The 10,550-nt window shown below is 38.7% G+C and overlaps 1 non-coding gene across 1 annotated transcript; it reads right to left on the bottom strand.

Annotated features, from left to right (window-relative positions):
- Positions 1-4,531: 4,531 nt before the first annotated feature.
- LOC112724920 (small nucleolar RNA R71) lies at positions 4,532-4,639 on the bottom strand. Its single transcript, XR_003164059.1, has one exon. It is a non-coding gene; the product is annotated as a small nucleolar RNA R71 (small nucleolar RNA).
- Positions 4,640-10,550: the final 5,911 nt, after the last annotated feature.

The raw sequence follows: 10,550 nt of genomic DNA, 5'->3' as shown, positions 1-10,550 counted from the left end.
TCTTAGTAATGAACTTGCATCCGTAAGTGAATTCTCTGAGATCGAAGAATCTTCCCCAAATGAATACGAAGATGATGCAGAGGTAGATTTCTCTCAACCTCCGATCTATGACTCGAGTGATGAGGAAGACATAGAAGACTTTGGCCAGGATACAGATGCATTTGAAGAATCTTGCAAGGAAGTGAAGGAATTCACAGAAGAGCACAAGGGAGAAGAACTTACAGAACCACCAGAAACACCTACCCCAAGGCCATTACCGCCTAATACAAGCTTCAAGTGGGTACAATCCTTAACCTTTAACTTTACTTATTCACTTGAATATGGTTTACTTGAAACAGATGGCTAGCTTAGAGCTCTCTGCGGCTTTAAGAATAAGAGGGAAATGGCTCGTGCTCAGAGCTGGTGTATGATGAGCGGATAATTTATACGCTTTTTGACATTGTTTTTAGTATGTTTTTAGTAGGATCTAGTTACTTTTAGGGATGTTTTCATTAGTTTTTATGTTAAATTCACATTTCTGGACTTTACTATGAGTTTGTGTGTTTTTCTGTGATTTCAGGTATTTTCTGGCTAAAATTGAGGGACTTGAGCAAAAATCAGATTCAGAGGTTGAAGAAGGACTGCTGATGCTGTTGGATTCTGACCTCCCTGCACTAAAAATGGATTTTCTGGAGCTACTGAACTCGAAATGGCGCGCTTCTAATTGCGTTGGAAATTAGACATCCAGGGCTTTCCAGAAATATATAATAGTCCATACTTTGCCCAAGTTTAGATGACGCAAACTGGCGTTCAACACCAGCTCTCTGCCCAATTCTAGAGTTCAGCGCCAGAAAGGGATCAAAAACCAAAGTTGAACGCCAGAAATGGATCAAAACCTGGTGTTCAACTCCACAAATGGCCTTTGCACGTGGAAAGTTAAAACTCAGCCCAAGCACACACCAAGTGGGCCCCGGAAGTGGATTTATACATCAATTACTTACTTCTGTAAACCCTAGTAGCTAGTTTATTATAAATAGGACCTCTTACTATTGTATTAGACATCCTGGATTGTATTTTGATCCTGTGATCTCGTTTTGGGGGCTGGCCATCTCGGCCATGCCTGGACCTTTCACTTATGTATTTTCAACGGTAGAGTTTCTGCACTCCATAGATTAAGGTGTGGAGCTCTGCTGTTCCTCAAAGATTAATGCAAAGTACTACTATTTTCTATTCAATTCATCTTATTTTGCTTCTAAGATATTCATTCGCACTTCAACCTGAATGTGATGAATGTGACAATCATCATCATTCCCTATGAACGCGTGCCTGACAACCACTTCCGTTCTACATCAGATTGAATGAGTATCTCTTAGATCTCTTAATCGGAGTCTTCGTGGTGTAAGCTAGAATGATGGCGGCATTCAAGAGAATCCAAAAGGTCTAAACCTTGTCTGTGGTATTCCGAGTCGGATTCAATGATTGAATGACTGTGACGAGCTTCAAACTCGCGATTGCTGGGCGTAGTGACATACGCAAAAGGATAGTAAATCCTATTCTAGCATGATCGAGAACCGACAGATGAATAGCCGTGCCGTGACAGGGTGCGTTGACCATTTTCACTGAGAGGATAGGATGAAACCATTGACAAGGGTGATGCCTCCAGACGATTAGCCGTGCCGTGACAGGGCATTTGGATCATTTTCCCGAGAGAAGACCGAAAGTAGCCATTGACAGTGGTGATGTATCACATAAAGCCAGCCATGGAAAGGAGTAAGACTGATTGGATGAAGATAGCAGGAAAGCAGAGGTTCAGAGGAACGAAAGCATCTCTATTCGCTTATCTGAAATTCTCACCAGTGATTTACATAAGTACTTCTATCCCTATTTTATTAATTAATTTTGAAAACCTCATTACTATTTTATATCTGCCTGACAGAGATTTGCAAGGTGACCATAGCTTGTTTCATGCCAACAATCTCCGTGGGATTCGACCCTTACTCACGTAAGGTATTACTTGGACGACCCAGTGCACTTGCTGGTTAGTTGTGCGAAGTTGTGAACCATGGTATTGGCATCATATTTTTGGCGCCATTACCAGGGAAAGAAAGAGCGATGAATTTTACATAATTAAAGTATAATCACAATTTCTGCGCACCAAGTTTTTGGCGCCGTTGCCGGGGATTGTTCGAGTTTGGACAACTGACGGTTCATCTTGTTGCTCAGATTAGGTAATTTCCTTTTGTTTTGTTTCCAAAAATTTTTCAAAAATCTTTCAAAAATTTCTCCTTTGTTTTCAAAAAAAAAATTTTAAAAAAAATATTAAAAATAATGTTTTCAAAAAATAAATTATTCTATGGCTTCAAAACTTTCAAGAATGAATTCTAGAGTTTCATGGTAACATGTTGAATCCTATCTGGCTGAAAAGCCATACCCAAACTCCTTTGGAATTGGTCTTCAACTAATCACCTCAATGGATGTAAATCCATTCTAAAGCTTGACTGGCTATTAAGCCATGTCTAACCCTCAGATTGGAGCTTTAGACTAAAGAGTACAAGATTCCTGGAATTCATATGAAAAATTTTGAATCCTTATTTTTTCTTTTTCAAAATGATTTTCGAAAATTTTAAAATAAAAATACAAAAAAAAAATCATAAAATCATAAAAATCAAAAATATTTTGTGTTTCTTGTTTGAGACTTGAGTCATGTTATAAGTTTGGTGTCAATTGCATGTGCATCTTGCATTTTTCGAAAATTCTCATGCATTCATAGTGTTCTTCATGATCTTCAAGTTGTTCTTGGTAAGTCTTCTTGTTTGATCTTTGTATTTGCATGTTTTGTGTCTTTTCTTGTTTTTCATATGCATTCTTGAATTCTTAGTGTCTAAGCATTAAAGAATTCTAAGTTTGGTGTCTTGCATGTTTTCCTTGCATTAAAAATTTTTCAAAAATATGTTCTTGGTGTTCATCTTGACATTCAAAGTGTTCATGGTGTTCATCTTGACATTCATAGCATTCTTGCATGCATTCATTGTTTTAATATAAAAATTTCATGCATTGCATCATTTTTCTTGTTTTTCTCTCTCATCATAAAAATTCAAAAATCAAAAAAATATCTTTCCCTTTTTCTCAATTAAAATTTCGAAAATTAGATTTGACTTTTTCAAAAACTTTTAAAATCTAGTTGTTTTTATGAGTCAAATCAAATTTTCAATTTAAAAATCTCATCTTTTTCAAAATCTTTTTCAAAAATCAAATCTTTTTTTTTTTAGTTATTTTCGAAAATTTCAAAAATATTTTTCAAAAATATTTTTCTTAATTTTAACTCAAATTTTTGAAAATAACAATAACAATTAATGTTTTGATTCAAAAATTTCAAGTTTGTTAATTACGTGTTAAGAAAGATTCAAACTTTAAGTTCTAGAATCATATCTTGTGATTTCTTTTTAATCAAGTCATTAATTGTGATTTTATAAATCAAATCTTTTTCAAAACTAATCTCAATCATATATTTTCAAAAGTATCTTCTTATCTTATCTTTTTCAAAATTTGATTTCAAAATATCTTCTCTAACTTCCCAACTCCTTATCTTTTCAAAATTTGTTTCAACGAACTAACTAACTTTTTGTTTGTTTCTTATCTTTTTCAAAACTACCTAACTAACTCTCTCTCTCTCTAATTTTCGAAAATATCTCCCTCTTTTTCAAAATTTCTTTTTAATTAAACTAATTATTTTATTTTTTATTCGAATTTTCGAAAAACTACTAACCCTTTTCAAAATTAATTTTCGAAAATTACTAACCCTCTTTCAAAAATTATTTTCGAAAATCCTCTCCCTCTCTCATCTTATTCTATTTATTTATTCATCTACTAACATCTCTTCCTCACATCACTCACCAAATTCGAACCCCCTCTTCTATCTGTGTTCGAATTTTTCTTCTTCTTTTTCTACTAACAATAAGGAACCTCTTTACTGCGACATAGAGGATTCCTCTTCTTTTCTTTTTCTCTTCTCTTTCTTATGAGCAGGGACAGAGAAAAAGGCATTCTTGTTGAAGCTGATCCAGAACCTGAAAGGACTCTGAAGAGGAAACTAAGAGAAGCTAAATTACAACAATCCAGAGACAACTTGATTGAAAATTTCGAACAAGTAAAGGAGATGGCAGCCGAACCCAACAACAATGCAAGGAGAATGCTTGGTGACTTTACTGCACCTAATTCCAATTTACATGGAAGAAGCATCTCCATTCCTGCCATTGGAGCAAACAATTTTGAGCTGAAACCTCAGCTAGTTTCTCTGATGCAGCAGAACTGCAAGTTTCATGGACTTCCATCTGAAGATCCTTTTCAGTTCTTAACTGAATTCTTGTAGATCTGTGATACTGTTAAGACTAATGGAGTAGATCCTGAAGTCTACAGGCTCATGCTTTTCCCTTTTGCTGTAAGAGACAGAGCTAGAGTGTGGTTGGACTCTCAACCCAAGGATAGCCTGAACTCTTGGGATAAGCTGGTCACGGCTTTCTTAGCCAAGTTCTTTCCTCCTCAAAAGCTGAGCAAGCTTAGAGCTGATGTTCAAACCTTCAGACAGAAAGAAGGTGAATCCCTCTATGAAGCTTGGGAAAGATACAAGCAGCTGACCAAAAAGTGTCCTTCTGACATGCTTTCAGAATGGACCATCCTGGATATATTCTATGATGGTTTATCTGAGCTATCCAAGATGTCATTGGATACTTCTGCAGGTGGATCCATTCATCTAAAGAAAATGCCTGCAGAAGCTCAAGAACTCATTGACATGGTTGCTAATAACCAGTGCATGTACACTTCTGAGAGGAATCCTGTGAGTAATGGGATGCCTATGAAGAAGGGAGTTCTTGAAATTGATACTCTGAATGCCATATTGGCTCAGAATAAAATATTGACTCAGCAAGTCAATACAATTTCCCAGAGTCTGAATGGAATGCAAGCTGCATCCAACAGTACTCAAGAGGCATCTTCTAAAGAAGAAGCTTATAATCCTGAAAACCCTGCAATAGCAGAGGTGAATTACTTAGGTGAACCTTATGGAAACACCTATAATCCATCATGGAGAAATCATCAAAATCTCTCATGGAAGGATCAAAGGCCTCAACAAGGCTTTAATAATGGTGGAAGAAACAGGTTTAGCAATAGCAAGCCTTTTCCATCATCCACTCAGCAACAGACAGAGAATTCTAAGCAGAATCCATCTAGCTTAGCAAACTTAGTCTCTGATCTATCTAAGGCCACTGTGAGTTTCATGAATGAAACAAGGTCTTCCATTAGAAATTTGGAAGCACAAGTGGGCCAGCTGAGTAAAAGGATCACTGAAATCCCTCCTAGTACTCTCCCAAGCAATACAGAAGAGAATCCAAAAGGAGAGTGTAAGGCCATTGACATAACCAAAATGGCTGAACCCAATGAGGGAGAGGAGGACGTGAATCCCAAGGAGGAAGACCTCCTGGGACGCCCAGTGATCAATAAGGAGTTTCCCTCTGAGGAACCAAAGGACTCTGAGGCTCATCTAGAGACCATAGAGATTCCATTGAACCTCCTTATGCCATTCATGAGCTCTGATAAATATTCCTCTTCTGAAGAGAATGAGGATGTTACTGAAGAGCAAGCTGCCAAGTTCCTTGGTGCAATCATGAAGCTAAATTCCAAATTATTTGGTATTGAGACTTGGGAAGATGAACCTCCCTTGTTCACCAATGAACTAAGTGATCTGGATCAACTGACATTGCCTCAGAAGAGACAAGATCCTGGAAAGTTCATAATACCTTGTACCATAGGCACCATGATCTTTAAGGCTCTGTGTGATCTTGGTTCAGGGATAAACCTCATGCCCCTCTCTGTAATAGAGAAACTGGGAATCTATGGGGTGCAAGCTGCTAAAATCTCATTAGAGATGGCAGACAATTCAAGAAAACAGGCTTATGGACAAGTAGAGGACGTATTAGTAAAGGTTGAAGGCCTTTACATCCCTGATGATTTCATAGTCCTGGATTATGGAAAGGAAAAGGATGAATCCATCATCCTAGGAAGACCTTTCCTAGCCACAGCAAGAGCTGTGATTGATGTGGACAGAGGAGAATTGATCCTTCAATTAAATAAGGACAACCTTGTGTTTACAACTCAAGGATCTCTCTCTGCATCCATGGAGAGGAAGCAGAAAAAGCTTCTCTCAAAAGAGAGTCAACCAAAGCCCCCACAGTCAGACTCTAAGTTTGGTGTTGGGAGGCCACAACCAAACTCTAAGTTTGGTGTTGAACTCCCATATCCAAACTCTAAGTTTGGTGTTGGGGGAGTCTCAACAATGCTCTGAACATCTGTGAGGCTCCATGAGAGCCCACTGTCAAGCTATTGACATTAAAGAAGCGCTTGTTGGGAGGAAACACAATTTCTATTTATCTAACTATATTTTTCTTAGTTATATGTCTTTATAGGTTCATGATCATGTGGAGTCACAAAATAAATGAAAAATTTAGAAACGGAATCAAGAACAGCAGAAGAAAAATCACACCCTGGAGGAAGCACTTGTCTGGCGTTCAACGCCAGAACAGAGCATGGTTCTGGCGCTGAACGCCCAAAATGGGCAGTGTCTGGGCGCTGAACGCCCAAAATGGACATCATCTGGGCACTGAACGCCAAAATGGCACCCTGGACAAGAGCTGGTGCTGAACGCCCAGAACAAGCATGGTTCTGGCGTTCAACGCCAGAAATGGCCAACAAATGAGCGTTGAATGCCCAAAATGGGCACCAACCTGGTGCTGAACGCCCAGAAGTTGTGTGCAAGGGCATTTTACATGCCTAATTTGGTGCAAGGTTGTAAATCCTTGAACACCTCAGGATCTGTGGACCCCACAGGATCATCTCAGGATTTGTGGACCCCACAGGATCACTTCAGGATCTGTGGACCCCACAGGATCCCCACCTGCCTCACCCTCTCTCTCCATTCATGATCATCTTTTCTGTTTTCCATTCACCACTCACATCCATACATCCCACTTACCTACAAAATTCAATATCTCTTTCCCACCCAATCCCACCCATATGGCCGAATACACACATCCCCCCATCTCCTCCATATCTTCTTCTTCTTCCTCTATTCTTTCTTCTTTTGCTCGAGGGCAAGCAACATTCTAAGTTTGGTGTGGTAAAAGCATAAGCTTTTTGTTTTTCCATTACCATTGATGGCACCTAAACCTTTAAAAGAGGGGAAGGGAAGACAAAGGCTTCCACCTCCGAGTCATGGGAGATGGAAAGATTCATCTCAAGGGTCTATAGCTCAGTGGTAGAACATGTGGCTGCAAATCAAGAGATCCCTGAGATACCTCAGGGGATGCACTTCCCTCCACATAAATATTAGGAGCAAATCAACACCTCCTTAGGAGAATTAAGTTCCAACATGGGACAATTAAGGGTGGAACATCAAGAGCACTCCATCATCCTTCATGAAATAAGAGAAGATCAAAAAGCAATGAGGGAGGAGCAACAAAGACAAGGAAGAGACATAGAAGAGCTCAAGGACATCTTTGGTTCCTCAAGAAGGAAACGCCACCATCACTAAGGTGGATTCATTCCTTGTTCTTATTTCTTCTGTTTTTTGTTTTCTATGTTATGTGCTTATCTATGTTTGTGTCTTCATTACATGATCATTAGTAGTTAGTAACTATGTCTTAAAAGTTATGAATGTCCTATGAATCCATCATCTCTCTTAAATGAAAAATGTTTTAATTCAAAAGAACAAGAAGTACATGAGTTTCGAATTTATCCTTGAACTTAGTTTAATTATATTGATGTGGTGACAATGCTTCTTGTTTTCTGAATGTGTGCTTAAACAGTGCATATGTCTTTTGAAGTTGTTGTTTAAGAATGTTAAATATCTTGGCTCTTGAAAGAATGATGACTAGGAGACATGTTATTTGATAATCTGAAAAATCATAAAAATGATTCTTGAAGCAAGAAAAAGCAGCAAAGAACAAAGCTTGCAGAAAAAAAAAATAGGCGAAAAAAAATAGAAAGAAAAAGAAAAAGCAAGCAGAAAAAGCCAAAAGCTCTTAAAACCAAGAGGCAAGAGCAAAAAGCCAATAACCCTTAAAACCAAAAAGCAAAGGCAAATAAAAAGGATCCCAAGGCTTTGAGCATCAGTGGATAGGAGGGCCTAAAGGAATAAAATCCTGGCCTAAGCGGCTAAACCAAGCTGTCCCTAACCATGTGCTTGTGGCGTGAAGGTGTCAAGTGAAAACTTGAGACTGAGCGGTTAAAGTCAAGGTCCAAAGCAAAAGAAGAGTGTGCTTAAGAACCCTGGACACCTCTAATTGGGGACTTTAGCAAAGCTGAGTCACAATCTGAAAAGGTTCACCCAATTATGTGTCTGTGGCATTTATGTATCCGGTGGTAATACTGGAAAACAAAGTGCTTAGGGCCACGACCAAGACTCATAAAGAAGCTGTGTTCAAGAATCATCATACTAAACTAGGAGAATCAATAACACTATCTGAACTCTGAGTTCCTATAGATGCCAATCATTCTGAACCTCAATGGATAAAGTGAGATGCCAAAACTATTCTAGAGGCAAAAAAAAAAAGCTACAAGTCCCGCTCATATGATTGAAGCTATGTTTCATTGATAGTTTGGAATTTATAGTATATTCTCTTCTTTTTATCCTATTTGATTTTCAGTTGCTTGGGGACAAGCAACAATTTAAATTTGGTGTTGTGATGAGCGGATAATTTATACGCTTTTTGACATTGTTTTTAGTATGTTTTTAGTAGGATCTAGTTACTTTTAGGGATGTTTTCATTAGTTTTTATGTTAAATTCACATTTCTAGACTTTACTATGAGTTTGTGTGTTTTTCTGTGATTTCAGGTATTTTCTGGCTGAAGTTGAGGGACTTGAGCAAAAAATCAGATTCAAAGGTTGAAGAAGGACTGCTGATGCAGTTGGATTCTGACCTCCATGCGTTGGAAACTAGACATCCAGGGCTTTCCAGCAATATATAATAGTCCATACTTTGCCCAAGTTTAAACGACGCAAACTGGCATTCAACGCCAGCTCTCTGCCCAATTCTGGAGTTCAGCGCCATAAAGGGATCAAAAACCAAAGTTGAACGCCAAAAATGGATCAAAACCTGGCGTTCAACTCCACAAATGGCCTCTGCACGTGGAAAGTTAAAGCTCAGCCCAAGCACACACCAAGTGGGCCCCGGAAGTGGATTTATGCAGCAATTACTTACTTCTGTAAACCCTAGTAGCTAGTTTATTATAAATAGGACCTCTTACTATTGTATTAGACATCCTGGATTGTATTTTGATCCTGTTATCTCATTTTGGGGGCTGGCCATCTCGGCCATGCCTGGACCTTTCACTTATGTATTTTCAACGGTAGAGTTTCTGCACTCCATAGATTAAGGTGTGGAGCTCTGCTGTTCCTCAAAGATTAATGTAAAGTACTACTGTTTTCTATTCAATTCATCTTATTTCGCTTCTAAGATATTCATTCGCACTTCAACCTGAATGTGATGAACGTGACAATCATCATCATTTCCTATGAACGCGTGCCTGACAACCACTTCCGTTCTACATCAGATTGAATGAGTATCTCTTAGATCTCTTAATCGGAGTCTTCGTGGTGTAAGCTAGAATGATGGCGGCATTCAAGAGAATCCGGAAGGTCTAAACCTTGTCTGTGGTATTCCCAGTAGGATTCAATGATTGAATGACTGTGAGGAGCTTCAAACTCGCGATTGCTGGGCGTAGTGACAGACGCAAAAGGATAGTAAATCCTATTCCAGCATGATCGAGAACCGACAGATGAATAGCCGTGCCGTGACAGGGTGCGTTGACCATTTTCACTAAGAGGATAGGATGAAACCATTGACAAGGGTGATACCTCCAGACGATTAGCCGTGCCGTGATAGGACATTTGGATCATTTTCCCGAGAGAAGACCGAAAGTAGCCATTGACAGTAGTGATGTATCAAATAAAGCCAGCCATGGAAAGGAGTAAGACTGATTGGATGAAGATAGCAGGAAAGCAGAGGTTCAGAGGAACGAAAGCATCTCTATTCGCTTATCTGAAATTCTCACCAGTGATTTACATAAGTATTTCTATCCCTATTTTATTAATTAATTTCGAAAACCTCATTACTATTTTATATCTGCCTGACTGAGATTTGCAAGGTGACCATAGCTTGCTTCATACCAACAATCTCCGTGGGATTCGACCCTTACTCACGTAAGGTATTACTTGGACGACCCAGTGCACTTGCTGGTTAGTTGTGCGAAGTTGTGAACCATGGTATTGGCATCATATTTTTGGCGCCATTACCAGGGAAAGAAAGAGCGATGAATTTTACATAATTAAAGTGTAATCATAATTTCTGCGCACCAGTGTACAAGGTTCAATAAGGTTCCACGCTTCAACTTGAAGTGCACGGATTGGTATCATGCTCAATCGAATGGATCTCGGAAAACGTTTGGTCACTATGGTGAGAATCTACTTTCTAAACCGCCCGGATGGAAAAATATAGATCAAGACGGAGGCGAATTTAAA

This window comes from Arachis hypogaea, chromosome 11 (genome assembly GCF_003086295.3).
Source record: "Arachis hypogaea cultivar Tifrunner chromosome 11, arahy.Tifrunner.gnm2.J5K5, whole genome shotgun sequence".
Taxonomy (NCBI): Eukaryota; Viridiplantae; Streptophyta; class Magnoliopsida; order Fabales; family Fabaceae; genus Arachis; species Arachis hypogaea.
The sequence above is the reverse complement of the archived record's forward strand: the minus strand, read 5'-3'. Positions and strand labels throughout refer to the sequence as shown.